The sequence below is a fragment of the Dendrobates tinctorius genome, unplaced genomic scaffold (genome assembly GCF_039654945.1).
Source record: "Dendrobates tinctorius isolate UK_male_01 unplaced genomic scaffold, ASM3965494v1 ptg000070l, whole genome shotgun sequence".
Lineage (NCBI taxonomy): Eukaryota > Metazoa > Chordata > Amphibia > Anura > Dendrobatidae > Dendrobates > Dendrobates tinctorius.
This window is the reverse complement of record NW_027361738.1, coordinates 25,819,890-25,838,804: the sequence shown is the minus strand read 5'-3', so window position 1 is coordinate 25,838,804 and position 18,915 is coordinate 25,819,890. Positions and strand designations below refer to the sequence as shown.

Genomic DNA, 18,915 nt, shown 5'->3' with positions numbered 1-18,915 from the left:
GGTCATAAAAAGCGGAAAAAAAATTACCGTATTTTTTGGACTATAAGATGCACTTTTTTCCTCCAAAAATGTGGAGAAAAATGGGGAGTGTGTCTTATAGTCCAGATATATTGGCTCTGACTGTGGTGAGGAGGTGGGGAAGCGGTAGCAGCGGAGCAACGGGACACAGGAGGCAGGAGCTGGTGGCTGTGCCTGCTGCTAAAGAGAAATGAATATTCACTGCATTCCACACTCATGGGCGTGGAGGGCAATGAATATGGAGGGACGTCATGCGCTGCTTGCTTGCAAGCCGAAGGGCAGCTGTCGGAATACTCACTGCTCTGCACACCGGGACTGTGTGCGCAGTGAGTATTCATTGATCTTCAGCAGCTCGCACAGTGTCAGCCGCCGGCTTCCTGCTGCTGTTGGTGGTCACGTATGCTGCTACTTAAAAGAGAAATGAATATTCTCCGCTCTCCACACCCAGATAGGTGAATATTCATTTCTCTTAAGCATCGGCACACGTGACTGCCCGGTAGCTGCAAGAAGGCTCCGGCTCACACTCTGCTACCCAGTGCTCTCTGCGCACACAGTCCCGGCATGCAGAGCAGTTAGTATTCCGGCAGCTGTGCTCTGCTTGTGAGCAGAGCATGACGCATGACGTCTCTGCCATGTGCTGCTTACAAGCAAAAAGGAGCCTTGGCATCTGAACAAGATGCTGAGAGGGAGCGCCGGAAAGGTAAGTGTAATGTTTGTTTGTTTTTTATGCTTTCTGATGGGGCCAAGCATTTCAGGATGGGGATGTGGGCCAATCATAACGATGGGGCCATGCATACCAGGACTGGGATAGGGGCCATTCATACCAGAATAGGCATGTGGCCATGCTTGCTAGGATGAGATGGGGGCTCTGCATACCAGGGTGGGATGGGGGCCCTGCATACCAGGATAGGGATGGGGCCATGCATACCAGGATGGGATGGGGGCCCTGCATACCAGGATAGGGATGGGGCCATGCATACCAGGATAGGGGTGAGGGGGCCATGCAGACCAGGGTAGGGATGAGTGGACCGTGTGTATCAGGATGGGGATGAGGGGACCATATATACCAGGATAGGGGATATTAAGTACAAAATTGACCACATTTTTTGCTTCAATTTTTCTTTTCCTAATTTCCTTCTCTAAAACCTAGGTGCATCTTATGGTCTGGTGCGTCTTATAGTCTGAAAAATACGGTATACCTTGATATCTGCCATCTGACATGTTATTCCAGAGAAGCCCAGGTCACATACCCCCGTGACGTGACCTGGGTCGAGACGGGACCTTCTAAACACATAGGGTAATTACTTTTTGTTAACTTTTTCACTTACAACCCGTATTGTTTACATGGAGCGGCATAGTGTTTAGCAGACATACGATAGTCACTGCACTGGGAAGTTTTCTCCCCTTGTTTTCACTATATCTGTTGGCACATGTTTTCCACTATGGAGATATATGGAATCTGTATGTAATGGCAACATTTAACTGCATGTGCCATTTGCAATTTTATCCTGTCTTGTATCCTTTGGTCATTTAAACCTATGGATTTAGTCATGATATTGGATGATAAACCCTTGTAACCATTGTGATATATATTGAATCATAATTGTTGTATAACATTTTGTTAATAAATTATATATTTTTTTATACAATTGTGGCAACATGTACTCATTGTTTCTCCTTCTTTGTATATTAATAAAAATGTTGATTTCTCTGAAGTAAGACATCGGATCACAGGCGTGTAGGCATCATTGTATTCAACATTCAATGACCTGCATGCTCAGCAGAGTTGATCCTACTGATAGATTCCCTTTAATTCATCTTCCACTCTGACCATAAGTGATTTGAACTTTTTTTAAAAAACAAGATAGACCACTGAATCAATTAGGTGACATGTCACATAGCTCAATTGTACTCCATGGAGGGAGGAGAGGAGATCCCCATAGTGAGACATACACATACTAATGCTGCAGTCTGAAAAACCTGTTATACATCAGTACAGTGCTGGAATCACAGCCACACAGCTTAGTATACTAGTGTATAATATTCTCCATGCTACTACTGCTTCTGTCTATGTGCTACAAAGAAAGGAGAACAGGAATCCCTCTCTGTATTGTGTTTTGTGTATTGGTTACAGCATAGCAGTTAGTGTACACCCTATAGATCTGAAAGTACTGAAAATTAGAGATGCTGCCTGCAGAGGGGAAAAGTGGAAACTGGTGAAAAGTGCAGGATAAAAGTCAAATAAGGTCCAAAAATATACAGTGCATAGTGCTAAGGGGTTAACAATCAATAACTGAGCAGTCCAGCAGATGACAAACCTTGCCTATGTTATAGGAAAAAATGTTGGCTCTCCTTCATCTAGTTCTAATAATTTTTTTATTGCCTAAGTAAACATACAAAGTAATCCTGCTTAACCAGTTTAATTTTCCTAATAAATTACCGCATGTTGAAATAAAAAGGTCATGTGACACCTGGAATCTGACAGAAAACTATTGTGTTCTAACAAAGAAAGCAATTTTAATGACTTCTGTATATGTTGTCTAATAACTATAGCAAACTGGATGTCACTTATTGCTATGTTTAAGGCTAGGTTCACACCAGCGTTCACCCTCTTATCAAACTACGATTAGAGCTTGATCAGACTGATCAGAGTGAGATTCAATTTTCTCAGATGAGGAGAAAACGGAAAAGAAATTTCTCCATTCTGTCACTCCTTGAAAATTCGACTGCACTCAAATGTCATCCGAGTACAGTATGATGTTTTTCCTTGTTATGGTAAATATTTATACTTTGCTTTGTTTATTATTTAGACAATTAAATATACCTACTGTATATGTCTTTGATATTTTTCTATTTTCGTATTAGCTTTTCATAAAAGCAATAACGCAGGGCGTTGTCTGATATTGAGGTGTCTTTGTGTTAAGCTTTCTTTGTTACAGAAGGCATAGAAAGCAGGGTACAACGAGTTTCAAGGAATTCAGCAGTTTCCATAATTTATGACTTTCTTTATTAGGTAATATATTAAGCCATTCCCACTTTCCTTATCTTTGTGGTAGTAATAAAGATTTGTTAGGCTGGTTTCACATTGGTGTTTCACAGACCTGCGTCAGTCTGCGCATGGCCGCTGCTAAGCCCCGCCCCCTGCTGCGCCTCCTCCGGTTAGCTCCGCCTATGGGCGCAGGACGCTGCATGCGACCTGCGTCCCCTATCTTTAGCATTGGGGACGCAGGCCATGCGCAGGTATGCGTTTGGCGGCGCATGCGTCCTTTTGACGGTGTGCCAAACGCAACCTGTTGCATTTTGGTGCGCTCGGCGCACCGTCAAAAGGACTCATGTGCCGCCAAATGCATACCTGCGCACGGCCTGCGTCCCCAATGCTAAAGATAGGGGACGCAGGTCGCATGCAGCGTCCTGCGCCCATAGGCTGAGCTAACCGGAGGAGGCGGGGCAGGGGCGGAGCTTAGCGGCGGCCGTGTGCAGACCGACGCAGGTCTGTGAAACGCCAATGTGAAACCAGCCTTACTAGGCATCTGAGTTTCAGGCAAGAATTGAACACGGACAGACACTGGCTGTGTGTTATCTTCTTATCTCCGATGCATCCTATCTAGAGATTGTTTGTAACTCAACCCAAATTAGCTCTTCTTGGAAGGGGTTACAGCGACACCATGGACTCATTGATTTGCATGCTGAGTGCGATCCAATGATCAGATCCAACTCAGGCAAGCAACGATTTTTTCCATGGACTCCCTAGGTCAGAGGAAAAATATCAAACATCTACACTGCCCCATAGAATAATATTGGCAGAGTGCGAACCAATGGCTTGCTGGATCGCAGTCGGACTGAAAATACTGTCATGTGCATGAGCCTTAGGCTATGTGCACACGTTCGGAATTCCTGCCGAAATTTCCACGGGAATTCCGCAACTCCCTGCCACGGGAAATACGCTAGAATTCCGCATGCATAATTCCCACTTATTTCCCGCGATAAACTAGCGTTTTGCAAGCGTAATTAGCTTGCAGAATGCTAGCGTTTTCCAAGCGATCTGTAGCATCGCTTGGAAAACTGACTGACTGGTTGGTCACACTTGTCAAACATAGTGTTTGACAAGTATGACCAACTTTTTACAATTGAGGCCGCCTATGCAGCATCAGTAGTAAAAAGATCTAATGTTTAAAATAATAAAAAAATAAAAAATGGTGTTATTCTCGCCTTCCGGCGTCCCATGCAGCGTCCCCAGGCCTCAGCGATGCTCCCGCCAAGTCCCGTTCCCAGCAATGCCTTGCGACAATGACTTTTGATGACGTAGCGGTCTCGCGAGACCTCTAAGGTATCATGAGACTGCTACGTCATCAAAGGTCATTGTCGCAAGGCATCGCTGGGAATAGGACTTGCCAGGAACATCGCTGAGGCCTGGGGACGCTGCGTGGGACGCCGGAAGGTGAGAATATCACCATTTTTTATTTTAATTCTTTTTTTTTACAGGGATATGGTACCCAGGGATATGGTACCCAGAGCCAGTCCGTGGGTACCATCCGCACGTTTTCCACTTACTTTGCACATGGTGGGCATAGCCACATGCAGAAAGTAAGCGGAACAACTCATTCCTATGTGTGCAAAATTCCCGCGATTCTGCAAAAAGAATGGAGCATGCTGGGTACTTTTCTGCGATGCGATTTTGCCGTTGAAAAATACGCAGCATTAGCACAGCATGTGCGTAATGCCATTGAATTCAATGGGTTGCTTATTTTATGCATTTTTGCAGCGTTTTCGCAGCGAAAAAAAGCGGCAAAAACGCATAAAATCCGTGGGAATTCGGAACGTGTGCATATAGCCGTAAGGCTAGGTTCACAAATCTGCTCCAAATTACATATAAAAACAAACCCACTTCAAATGCTCCTTGAATACTCTTACTATTCACTTCAATTAAAAAATTCACTTTTCTGTTCCGTGTTTTTATAAGATTCCTTTCCAACAGAGATTTGAAAATTTTGCAGAAGAAAATAATAAGTGACATCATTTCTTTGAGATGGTAAAAAAGTGTATTTCCTTGAGTGGATTCCTCTTGCAAAACGCTTAAGATTTTTCAGCCTTCAAAAAACCCAGTATGAATATGGCCTCACGAAAGTTTCGCCTTGCTGGCATTGATAGCACCTGTCATCTGAAGCAAGTGATCCAAGTCTCCCAATACAAGGAGTTATCCCAAGTCCAGCCCTCCTGAGAAATGTGCAGTGCATATAAAAATACCTCTCATCTTTTTTTGCATTCGTTGGCTAGTGTTCATGTGCTGCCCTCGCTGAATGCTGATCGTAGCAGATGGTGGAAGACGCAGCAATGAGTAAGAAAGTGATCATCAATTTTTTTTTCACCGCCCTATACCCATGAATATGGGGTTGTCCAATAGTGGAAACTCATTTAAGTCTCTGGTATTATTTGGACAATGTAGGGTTGTATAATTAAAGGTACCGTCACATTTAGCACCAGCGATCCCGACATCGATACGACACGGTCAGGATCGCTGGTGCATCGCTAAATGGTCGCTAGTGAGCTGCCAAACAGGTAGATCTCACCAGCGACATAGCAGCGGTCGGCGGTCGTTACTTACCTGTCAGACGCGGCGATGAAGACATTCTCCCGCCCGCGTCCACGCGTCGCTCGTCGGCGCCAGCAGGAAGCCCAGCAGGAAGCGGCCGACGAGAAACGGCCCAGGACGTTCTCGCGTGATCAGCGATAACCAGCGGGGGAGCCGGTCGGAGGTAAGTATCACATGTAGCGATATCGCTAGCAATATCGCTGCTGTGTCACAAAGTCGGTGACGCTTTAGCGACATCGCTAGCGATCTCGCTTAGTGTGACAGGCCCTTAAGCCCTTAAGTCACATCATTGAGTCACAGCATGGTGTTATTATGGATTCACTGCATGGGCAAAGTAATCAATGTTGAACTAATTTGGCTTAAGGAACTTGACACTTTCCGGGAAGCAAGAACCCACTTAATTATATTGGTCTCAACAACTTCTGAACATTGCTTTAATTACTTATATTTTTCTTAAAGTTAAAACAATGTCTCATCTTTTATCACTTCAGCTACAGTACTTCTCATGGATCAAAGGACATATACTACAATACAAATCTGCCATCTAGTGGTGCACTTTTTAGTTTCTAAAATTCTGAGGTTTAATAAAATTGGTGCACTGAATTATGTGAAATTACTAGAGATGAGCCAAATGATTCACAAGACCTTGGTCTTGGTCTTCATCGCAGAGCCATAACTTTTTTATTTTCCGGTCAATATGGCCATGTGAGGGCTTGTTTTTTGCGGGACGAGTTGTACTTTGATCGACACCATTGGTGTATATATATAGTTTGGGGGTGACATCCTATTGGCAGATTCCCCTTAAATTGCTTAGCATGAGAAGCATTTTGATCAGCTTTCCTTAATAGAAGGCTATCTGTCTATAAGGGAGCGCAGACTAAGTGATAACGCAAAGGAGGGCACTGGTGAAGGAAGAATATATGGCCCCCTTGCAATCCAAGCTCATCATAATGCACAATCCAATCTTCGTTGGAAGTGCAAGTGTGCACCCTTAGGGTACCGTTACATTTAAAGATGCACCAGCGATCCCGACAACGATACGACCTTGTCAGGATCGCTGATGCATCGCTACATGATCTCTGGTGAGCTGCCAAACAGGCAGCTTCACCAGCGATCAGCGCCAGCGAGGATGCTGGTCTCTAAGGTAAATATCGGTTTACTATGAGGTGCGTGTCACTTAGTTACCTGATGTGTACCTTAGAAACCTGCGGGAGCTGCGAGCACGCAGGTTTCTAAGGTACACATCAGGTAACTAAGTGATGCGCGCCGCTTAGTAACCCAATATTTACCTTAGATACCAGCTCCCAGCACCTGCTTAGAGCGCTGGGAGCCTCGCTGATCGTTGACTCCCGTTGCCACACACTGGGATGCGCGCTGGCCAGCGGGAGAGCAACGATCAAAAAAATGGCCCAGGACGATCCTGCACGATCAGCGATACCTGGCAGGGGACCTGGTCGCTGATGTGTGTCACACATAGCGAGATCGCTGTGGTGTCACAAAATCAGCGATCTCGCTAGCGATCTCGCTGTGTGTGATGGGGCGTTTACCTCTTGGACCCTTGTGCATCTACACAGGTTGCAACAATGGTATGTCCGCCCCTTCTACTGCATCCCCTGTAATCTGTACCCAGCATGCAGTGGCTCCTCAACAAGAGACCAAGCCATTGGAAAAGTTCAATGTGGCTTTATTTACAGTCACCCAAAACTGAGGCAAATAGGACCACTTTTCTATAAATATGTGCAGTCTTTGGTCTTGCTACTCTCCCTGGTGCACCTGAGCTAGCATCACTACTATGCAACAAGCAGACTTGTGAATTACTTTCATTAACAGTCTCAGACTTTAGTCACTTTCCGATCTTCTGTCAAGGCGCTCACTATCATATCAGTAGTTTGCTACAGGACTCCACACCATTATCCTCTCTCTGGTTCAGCACTTTAGGTCCTCGCTCTCACAGTGTTCACTTGCGCAACCGGCCAGGCCCGTCTTGGACTCTAATCTACACCTCATACCCTCTACCCTGTATGGTCCTCTCCTCGACTACAAGCTTTCCTACATGGCTCTTTCCTCCCCTGGTTCCTATCTCCTCTCATTGGGACACTATTTATCAGGCCTGTCTTTCCATTCTCTTTTTCATGGGTGGCCAGTTTCCTACAAGATAGTTGTAGCGGCGTGAAGTAAGACGTCACCTTTAAGATCACCCCTTTAAGAAGTCCTATGTATATATGTTATTATTTGATGTGAACAATGCTAGCAGTACTGCTACACGAGTATGTGTATTACCGCCCGTCTTATTGGTACTGCCACATTATATGTGTTACCATGCTGTCGAGACTGTAATGTATTGTAATATATTATGTTGTGTAATGTTTTGCATATTTATGTATAGATTAGGGTAAGCTAGTGCATCTGGAGCGCCCCTTTCCAGGGCCGTGGGGTACTCGGAGCCGGGCCCGGTGGATGTCAATGGGGGATGTCACTGCAGCTGTGACCCGGTCCGTGGCCCTGGGCGTCCATTGTAAAAGGGGGTTTAATGTTGAGTGTGCGGATGATGAATAAAGTTTATTAGTGAATGATTCGTGACGCCACCTGTGGTGTTCGGCAATGAAGATGTTAAGCCGACGCTGCAGACAGATCCTCTGGGACAGATGGTGTGGTGCAGCAATGATGGTGTGGCCCTCCACAGGCAGGGCTGTAGTCCCAGGGCAGTGTAGATGGAGAGATAGTGAGGAGAGGAGAGCGGTGTGGTGTGAAGCACAGCGATGTAGCAGTGCTGAATGGGTTGGTGCCGGAATAAGCGGAGAACACCAGGGCATGTAGTTCCAAAGCTTTACTCACAGTCTGTTGTGCATACAGATGCCCGTCTCATTGCTGTGTCCTCCAGGTCAGGGGCTCAGCCAACCTCCAGGAAAGATGAAGTACTTCGTTCCAACACTCCGCCAACATAAGTGCCTTTTCTGAACGTCTCCCTTTTGCTCCTATAGTGAAGTACTCTCAGTACTGAGTTACACTGGAGTTCCTCCTGTCAGATGTTCCTATGAACTCTACTTGCACAGCAGACAGCTGTAGCCTGCTTCGGGGAGTCCTTGCTGTTAAGTCCCGGCTCACTCTCGTTGCTGTTGTGCTCCCAAGTCTTGTGTGGGAATAAAGTGGTGACAACTTCTATTACTCCGGTGTCTGCTGCAGGACCATTAGTATACATACAACCTTGGGGACCGGACCCAGGCCATGCGCTGTGAACTTGGGAAGGGTTCTGTTCTAACCCTAATCCTTAGTCCTCCTCTCCTTACGTTCCGTACTAATCCTTCTTTCTTGTGGAGTCAGACTTTCCATCAATGTCTCTTTCCTGTGCCAGCGGACCCAGGTCACTGAGGTCGCAGCACTTCCTTCATCCATCCCACTCAGGGGATCTTCACTCTTCCACTGACTCTGTCAGACTGACTAAATCCTAAACTCTTCCCGCTCCTTTGGTGCCAACTAACTCCACCCGCCTCCCAGCACGCTTCGTGTTCCAAGCAGGGAGCCACCAAAGGGTGCTTTGCTACACTACTATGTTGTGTGGGATGCAGGTGTTGGAATGTGGTCAGGAGTCTCCACCTTACCTGGATGGTGGGGCACCACACCTCAGGAGGAGATGCAGTACCTCTGTCGCGACTGAACCCTCAGGGGCGCCACACATCTTATGGGGACATTTGAGGAGGGCACTATTAGTACACTATATAACTCCTTAGATATGGGTAAATGAAGTTCTGTAGTGGATCACTAGATGGGGGTATACTAGTGGGCCTTATTAGGTATAGCTGATAGGAAGTTCATATAGGGTTAATTGTAGGAGGAGCTGCTATGGGTTAAGTAAGTGTTGGGGATAGGAACAGGTTAGAAGGGCGAGCACTTACAAGGATGCCCGAAGTGTTCACAAGTGTCCACAAGGGCTCTAGGCCCAGGACGACATAGCAGCTACGAAACGTTCTGTTGGAAGAAAAGCGCACGGGCACAGTCAGACGGGTGCTAGATGAGACCTGAGCACCCCGGGAGTTACGGTGTTTCACAGCAGCAAGGGAAGGAGAGAATTACGTGGTCCAAGAGACGTGAAGGGCGCAGAATATTCACAAAGTGGCAAATCTTAAATAGGGCTGAAGCTTGTAAGTCCGGGGAGAAACGGATGAACGGGATCCCCTATATCTTGAGGTCCTACAGAAGTGATGCTGCGGTAACGCCTAGGGAGCTACTACCCCGTAATTTGTGTGAGGACAAAGAAAGTAGGAAAGGGAAAGTGCAGGAGGAATGCTGTGTGGACTGTAATGTTACTGATGTGCCCGGGACCGTTGAAGAGAAAAGTAAAATCGTTGGTTTTGCATCTGAACCGGTATCTGTGTCCGTTCTGTCAACCCTATGCACCGAAAATGGGTGTACAGGAGCTGAGCAACACCGCTGTGGAATCCCTGATGGTGAACGAGGACGACAAACAGGTAGAAGCTGACAATTTTTCAGTGAGAGGAGGCCAGGATATCAAGGCCCTGGTGTCCTCAGCCACGACTACCGTCCTGGCCCCTTCTTACATAGTCACACAGATGAAATATCCCTACTTTTCAACACTAAACTCAAGATATCAAATAGTCACAGCTTCAGTGGCTCAGCTCCATGCTCTCTACATGCTCTGACTGACATAAATAACCTCTGTCTGTCACTCATTCCAGTCTGTCCAGCCTCTCAGGATCTATAGGTCAACAGACTTTAACCTCTAGGCTGCTGCTGTAATAGCACAACATACACAGAATACACAGAATACATTGCTGAAACAAACAGATAACTGAAACATAAACAAGTGCAGTGAACATAAGTCCATGTAAGCTCTGGAAACACACAACTCTCACGAGCCATCATCTTCAGTGGCAGTGCTATGTTCTTACAATAACTTACAAGTCTTAGGCTAGGTTCAGATTTGATGATGTCAGAGCTGCGGAGGGCTGCATAGCTCCTCCGTGAAGCTCCGCCCACTGCCGCACCTCCTCCATTCAGCTCCACCTACATCTGCGTACCTATCTTTAACATTGGGTATGCAGGCCATGCGGATGCGTTGTTTTGACGCTGCAGCGACCACAACAAAATGCAACATGTTCCGTTCAACGCAGGTCACCGCAGCGTGAAAACGACGCATGCGGATGCATCCGCACACACGTGCATGGTCTGCGTACCCAATGTTAAAGATAGGTACGCAGGCCGCATGCAGATGTAGGCGGAGCTGAACGGAGGAGGTGCGGCAGTGGGAGGAGCTTCACTGAGGAACTACGCAGCCCTCCGCAGCTCTGACATCCACAAATGTGAAACCAGCCTTAGATAACTACTGTATTTTACAGGGGTGTAGATCCAGCCCCATCACTACAATGCAAATAGCAAAAACACATTTCTTACACAAGGGAAAAGAGAACACTATCCTACTCTCTTACAAGTCAGCAGAAACGCACAATCTTACCTTCCATGTCCTCCATGTTTTGTTGCTTGAACTGAACTTCCTTCATATGTTTAGAAATCCTGCAAGGAATATTTGCTTACAACGTGTGGGCAGTAAGACATGAACAGATGAACTTACCGTAGCTTTCTATGCAAGTGAAGTGTATCATCTATTATTTAAGTTTCCTTTAAAAGTAAACAGAAGCTTGAACAGGAATTTAACAAGGGATTGAAAAAGTGATAGTATTTCCTTTAAGGAATACAGGCAGGAAACAAATACAAACTTGAAAAAGAAATGAAAAGCTGAATGCCAGAATAGAGTGAATAATTTATAACAAATGTAGAAAAGGATAGCAGACAATTGCAAGGGTTACGGGCAGAAAATAAGTAGAAAAATATATATTTTCTCATTCGTGTCATAATACATCTAATATACCGTACATAACATGTGGGCAACATAGTTGTGTGAGATTGAACAATATCACATCCATAATTAAAGGGCATGGTTAACATTAAGTTAGACACCTTCTTACATGAATAAAGTGCTACCCAATCTCCACTGTTATATGCCGGTTGGCCAGGACTCTCATATCTTACTTTTATCATAGGTTAGAGTTGACCCTGTCACAGTATAGCTACCAGCTGAATATCAAGTCGTTGATTTTTTCTGTGTATTCCCTTGCGCCATTTCCATCATCAGACATTGTTACGAGACAGCACTGTGTCTGTTGAGTTTTATAATGATTATTATTATTATTTATTTATTGTTATAGCGCCATTTATTCCATGGCGCTTTACATGTAGGGAGGGGTATACATAAAAACAAGTACAATAATGTTGAACAATACAAGTCATAACTGGTACAGGAGGAGAGAGGACCCTGCCCGCGAAGGCTCACAATCTACAAGGGATGGGTGAAAATACAGTAGGAGTGGGTAGAGCTGGTCATGCAGCGGTTTGGTCGATCGGTAGTTACTGCAGGTTATAGGCTTGTCGGAAGAGGTGGGTCTTCAGGCTCTTTTTGAAGGTTTCGATGGTAATTGAGAGTCTGATATGTTGTGGTAGAGAGTTCCAGAGTAGGGGTGATGTGCGAGAGAAATCTTGTATGCGATTGTGGGAAGAGGAGATAAGAGGGGAGTAGAGAAGGAGATCTTGTGAGGATCGGAGGTTGCGTGCAGGAAAGTACCGGGAGACGAGGTCACAGATGTATGGAGGAGACAGGTTGTGGATGGCTTTGTATGTCATGGTTAGGGTTTTGTACTGGAGTCTCTGGGCAATGGGGAGCCAGTGAAGGGATTGACAGAGGGGAGAAGCTGGGGAATAGCGGGGGGACAGGTGTATTAGTCAGGCAGCGGAGTTTAGAATAGATTGGAGGGGTGCGAGAGTGTTCGAGGGGAGGCCACTGAGCAGGAGGTTGCAGTAGTCAAGGCGAGAGATAATGAGGGCATGGACTAGGGTTTTTGCAGATTCTTGGTTGAGGAATAAACGGATTCGTGAAATATTTTTGAGTTGAAGTCGGCAGGAAGTTGAAAGGGCTTGGATATGTGGTTTGAAGGAGAGATCAGCATCAAGGATTACCCCGAGGCAGCGAGCTTGTTGGACTGGGGAGAGTGGGCAGCCATTTATTGTAATGGATAGGTTCGTTGGGGGGGTCACGTGAGATGGGGGAAAGATGATGAATTCTGTTTTGTCCATGTTAAGTTTCAGAAATCTGGTAGAGAAGAAGGATGAAATAGTGGACAGACATTGAGAGATTCTGTTTAGCAGGGAGGTGATATCTGGTCCAGAGATGTAGATCTGTGTGTCATCAGCATAGAGATGATACTGAAAGCCATGAGATTCTATAAGCTGTCCCAGGCCAAAGGTGTAAATGGAGAAGAGCAGGGGTCCTAGGACTGAACCTTGTGGGACTCCGACAGATAGGGGGCGAGGTGAAGAGGTGGTGTGTGAGTGGGAGACGCTGAATGTCCGGTCTGTTAGGTATGATGAGATCCAGGACAAGGCCAAGTCTGTGATGCCAAGGGATGAGAGGGTCTGTAATAGTAGGGAATGGTCCACTGTGTCAAAGGCAGCCGACAGGTCCAGGAGGAGGAGGACAGAGTAGTGTCGCTTGCTCTTGGCGGTTAAGAGGTCATTGGTGACCTTAGTAAGGGCAGTTTCGGTGGAGTGGTGTGACCGGAAGCCAGATTGTAAGCGGTCGAAGAGGGAGCAAGAAGAGAGATGGGAGGACAGTTCAAGGTAGACGTGTTGTTCCAGTAGCTTGAAGGCATAGGGGAGAAGTGATATAGGGCGATAGCTAGATACAGAGGATGGGTCAAGAGAGGGCTTTTTGAGGATAGGTGTGATCGAGGCATGCTTAAAGCTTGAGGGGAAAACACCAGTTGTTAGTGATAGGTTAAAGAGATGGGTTAGGGTTGGTATGAAGACTGTGGTGAGGTTTGGGATGAAGTGGGAAGGGATCGGGTCAAGTGCACAAGTGGTGAGATGTGATCTTGAGAGTAGAGTGGAGAGTCGATCTTCTGTAATGGTGGAGAAGTTGGTTTTGGAGGTGGAGGGCTGGGAAGTCGGGAGGAGGGGCTCTGGGGGTTGTTGACAAAAACTGTCTCTGATGTTATCAATCTTCTGCTTGAAAAATGAGGCAGTCTTCAGCTGAGATGAGTGGGGAGGGAGGAGGTGCTGGGGGAGGGAGGAGAGAATTGAAGGTGTTGAATAACTGTTTAGGGTTGTGAGACAGGGCGGATATGAGCGATGAGAAGTAGGTTTGTTTAGCTGTGGCGAGTGTGGTCTTGAAAGTAGTGAGAGACTGTTTGAATGCGATGAAGTGCTCATTGGAGTGGGATCTTTTCCATCTGTGCTCAGCAGCCCTGGAAGCTCGCCTCAGTTCTTTGGTCAGGCTGGTGTGCCAGGGCTGTCTGTTGATTTTGCGAGCTTTGGTATGTGTAAGTGGGACAGCAGATTCCAAAGCTACAGCTATTGTGGTGTTATATAGAGCAGCAGCGTCATCCGCATTGTGTAAGGAACTTATATCTGTGAGAGGGAGGAGGGATTCAGAGAATGAGTGTAGGTCAAGGTGTTTAAGATTTCTGCGAGAGTGTGAAAGTTTGTGGGGTAGGGATTGTAGACATGGAGTGGAGAGGGAAGATAATGTGAGAAGGTTGTGGTCAGAGAGAGGAAGAGGTGAGTTAGAGAGGTTAGATAGGGAGCAGAGGCGGGTGAAGATGAGGTCCAGTGTGTGGCCATCTTTGTGGGTGGCTGTAGAAGACCATTGAGTGAGGCCGAAGGAGGAAGTGAGAGATAGAAGTTTAGTGGAAGTTGAGAGGGAAGTGTCAATGGGGATGTTGAAGTCGCCCATGATGATAGATGTCCGCGGAAAGGAAATGAAGTAGCCAGGTGGTGAAGTGGTCAAAGAAGGTGGTGGCAGGCCCTGGGGGCCGGTAGATGACAGCCAGTTGGAGGTTGGAGGGGGAGTAGATGCGCACAGAGCGCACTTCAAAGGAAGGGAGGGTAACAGAGGGTGGCAGTGGGATTGGGGTGAAGGAGCAGGTATCTGACAGGAGAAAACCAACTCCTCCACCATGTTTGCTGGTGGGGCGGAGGGGTGTGAGAAAGGTGGAAGCCACCATATGAAAGTGCAGCAGGAGAGGCTGTGTCAGAAGGGGTGAGCCAGTTTTCGGTGATGGCGAGGAAGGAAAGTTTGGTAGTAACGAAAAGATCATGGATGTAGGAAAGCTTGTTGCAGACAGAGCGAGCGTTCCACAGAGCTCCTGTTAGTGGGACTGGGGAAGCGGGGGCTGGGTGAATGGGTATAAGGTTGGAGTGGTTACGGAAGGTTGTGATAGAGCGTGGATGGGAGGTTGAAATGACTGTGGGAATGTGGTGAGGAGGACCAGGATTTGGAGAGATATCACCAGCAGTGAGAAGGAGCAGAGAAAGTGTTAGCAGGTGGGAGCAGGAGAGGGCATGAGGGGGCTGTCTGTGTTTGGAGACAGAGGATTGTATGTTAAGGAACAGTTTTGAGGAGGAGGCGAGGTGGATGGGGAGGATTGAAGAAGAGATGAAAAGTTCCTTACTAGGAGTAGGGATTAGGGGAATTAGCAGAAAGTGAAGGATTATTGGGGTGAAAGTGAAAACAAACAGACATTGTTTACAGTGACTGTGTACAGTTACCTTCAGTTCCCTTCTGGTTCAATTCTGGTTTTAATTCTAAAATTTATCTTCACACCTCTAGAACACACTTATAGGAATCACGCTGCAGACTGACGTCTATGCAGACTTGAGCTATGCAATATATGTACAACTAAGTGCAGTCAGGTGTGAAGCAGAGAGGAGTGGTCTCTGCTCATCTTGGTCGCAACATTAAGAGTGGACCAGATGCATATGATCAAGTCAGAGTAAACAAGGTCATAAATAACTCTGGGGTAAGCTGGGGTTAGCTGAAAGGCATACCATGTGAATGCTAGGTGCAGAGGCAAGTCTATGTGCAAAGCTAGGTGATGGACTATGTGCTCTTCATAGACAGACAGCAGGAGAGCTGGGTGGATGAACATACCATGTGAATGCTAGGTGCAGGGGCAAGTCTATGTGCAAAGCTGGGTGATAGACTATGTGCTCTTCATAGACAGACAGCAGGAGAGCTGGGTGGATGAACATACCTGTCGGAAGAATAGAGATGCTTGTTAGAGTGCGATGGTGGCCGGTAGCAGGGCACAATCTGTAATGATGGTTAATACTGCCTTGTCTATACAGTTACTGGTCAATATGTGTATTAACAATGTTTTAAAGAGGGTCTGCTCATTAGGACTAAGGACTGTGCTGTGTCCTTTTAAGAGTTAATATACGGAGTTGACGTTGCACAGCTGGGTCAGAGGGCAGCATGGTGTCAGCATTAGAATGTAAGATTGCTGGAAGTGCTGTTGAGGTGCATTGCTGTCAAGGGAACAGACTATTGAGAGATAATGCAACAAAAAAGGAAAGAAGACCACATGAAAATGCACGCCACCGATATATATAATAATAACAGGAAAAGCTTTATTGACAACAAAATAAATTTAAAAATATGTAAAAACAAAAAGGGAATACAATCCCCCTGTTAGTCCTGATCAATACAATAATGAATTGAGTCTCATGCATATATCATCAGCATAAATAAATGAACAAAAAAAGGAAAAACATCCACAATAAGGTGTATCCATATGATAGATGTAAATATATAATTACACCAAAGAGCACCTATTGGCACACAATCCTGATCAAATCGCCCTAATGCTCGAGACTCAAACAATAAAATAGCCTTCACGTGGAAAAATACCATGGATCTCATGTCAATCACAGCTGAAGTGCCACATAGTCTAATAGAATATATAACATCCACAATACTTGAGATGAAGGTCCAGAAAAAATATATATAGGCCAGTGCACAACATGTACAAAAAATGGTTCAATCCCATAAAGATGAATAAATAAATAACCGCACTGGATGCTGAGCTGCCGAGGGTCAAAAGCCAGACAAGAGCTTAGTACCTAGGGATAAGACAAAGAGTAAACGGAGACAAGCCAAGGGGTCAGATACCCAGGAGGCAGGGGTGGGATTCAGCCGGTTCTCCCCGGTTCGGTTAAAAAAGCAGCCGGTTCCCTGAACCGGGGAGATCCAGAGCCGCGATCCGGTACTTTGATGTTGCTGCAGGCAAGGAGCAGAGGAGGACTCTTGCTCTGCTTCCTAGCCCCGCCCGCTGGATACTGCGCACTGATAGCCTCTGTCTGACTACTGGGAGAGAACAGCACACCCCGTCGGCCCCCGCGCAGTGATTCCTGTGGCGCAGTGCGACTATTGGCGGGTAACTGGAGCTCGCTGGAGGAGTCACCTGCTGAGCCTGCACTGAACTCATCTGTGGCCTGCCTCTGCCTTTGCTGTGTGCCAGAATTTCTATCCCCGACGGCCCGGTCACCGGCGGTGCAGGCGTGATTTACTTTGTGTGCACACCCGGAGGAGCAGGACGGGTGGTGCGGGGCCTGTCCATCCAGGAGGCCTCAACCGCGGGACTACCTCAGTCTTCAGAGTCAGATGCGTCGCAGCCTGTGTATGGTACAGTCCAACGCCAGGTACTGTATGTGCTGCCTATTGGGGACCTATGCTGCCTATTAGGGACCTGTGCCTGCCTATTGGGGACCTGTGCTGCCTACAAGGGACCTGTGCCTGCCTATGGGGGACCTGTGCTGCCTATTGGGGACCTGTGCTACCTATTAGGGACCTGAGCCTGCCTATTGGGGACCTGTGCCGCCTATAGGGAACAATGCTGCCTATTGGGGATCTGTGCTGCCTATTAGGGACCTGTGCCTGACTATTGGGGACCTGTGCTGCCTACTAGGGACCTGTGCCTGCCTATTGGGGACCTGTGCTGCCTACTAGGGACCTGTGCCTGCCTATTGGGGACCTGTGCTGCCTATTGGGGACCTGTGCTGCCTCTTAGGGAACTGAGCCTGCCTATTGGGGACCTGTGCTACCAATTGGGGACCTGTGCTGCCTATTAGGGACCTGTGCTGCCTATAGGGAACAATGCTGCCTATTGGGGACCTGTGCCTGCCTTTTTGGGACCTGTGCTGCCTATTGGGGACCTGTGCTGCCTATAGGGAACAATGCTGCCTATTGGGGACCTGTGCCTGCGTATTGGGGACCTGTGCTGCCTATTGGGGAACAATGCTGCCTATTGGGGACCTGTGCTGTCTATTGGGGACCTGTGCTGCCTATTGGGGACCTGTGCTTCCTATAGGGAACAATGCTGCCTATTGGGGACCTGTGCCTGCCTTATGGGGACCTGTGCTGCCTATTGGGGACCTGTGCTGCCTATTGGGGACCTGTGCCTGCCTTTTCGGGACCTGTGCTGCCTATTGGGGACCTGTGCTGCCTATTAGGGACCTGAGCCTGCCTATTGGGGACCTGTGCTGCCTATTGGGGACCTATGCTGCCTATTAGGGACCTGTGCTGCATATAGGGAACAATGCTGCCTATTGGGGACCTGTGCCTGCCTTTTGGGGACCTGTGCTGCCTATTAGGGACCTGTGTCTGCCTATTGGGGATCTGTGCCTGTGTATTGGGGACCTGTGCTGCCTATTGGGGAACAATGCTGCCTATTGGGGACCTGTGCTGTCTATTGGGGACCTGTGCTGCCTATTGGAGACCTGTGCTTCCTATAGGGAACAATGCTGCCTATTGGGGACCTGTGCCTGCCTTTTGGGGACCTGTGCTGCCTATTGGGGACCTGTGCTGCCTATTTGGGACCTGTGCCTGCCTTTTGGGGACCTGTGCTGCCTATTGTGGACCTGTGCTGCCTATTAGGGACCTGAGCCTGCCTATTGGGGACCTGTGCTGCCTATTGGGGACCTATGCTGCCTATTAGGGACCTGTGCTGCCTATAGGGAACAATGCTGCCTACTAGGGACCTGTGCCTGCCTTTTGAGGACCTGTGCTGCCTATTGGGGACCTATGTCTGCCTATCGGGGACCTGTGCCTGCGTATTGGGGACCTGTGCTGCCTATTGGGGAACAATGCTGCCAATTGGGGACCTGTGCTGTCTAATGGAGACCTGTGCTGCCTATTGGAGACCTGTGCTGCCTATAGTTAACAATGCTGCCTATTGGGGACCTGTGCCTGCCTTTTGGGGACCTGTGCTGCCTATTGGGGACCTGTGCTTCGTATTGGGGACCTGTGCCTGCCTTTAGGGGACCTGTGCTGCCTATTGGGGACCTGTGTCTGCCTATTGTGGACCTGTGCTTGCCTATTGGGGACCTGTGCTGCCTATTGGGGACCTGTGCTGCCTATAGGGAAAAATGCTGCCTATTGGGGACCTGTGCATGCGTATTGG

At 47.5% G+C, this 18,915-nt stretch overlaps 1 long non-coding RNA gene across 1 annotated transcript in view; it reads right to left on the bottom strand.

Annotated features, from left to right (window-relative positions):
* LOC141095914 (uncharacterized) overlaps window positions 1-11,142 on the bottom strand; it is a 68,496-nt gene extending 57,354 nt beyond the window's left edge. The window contains exon 1 of the long non-coding RNA XR_012233497.1: window positions 11,079-11,142. This is a non-coding gene — a long non-coding RNA (uncharacterized lncRNA). The remainder of the gene's footprint in view (window positions 1-11,078) is intronic.
* Window positions 11,143-18,915: the final 7,773 nt, after the last annotated feature.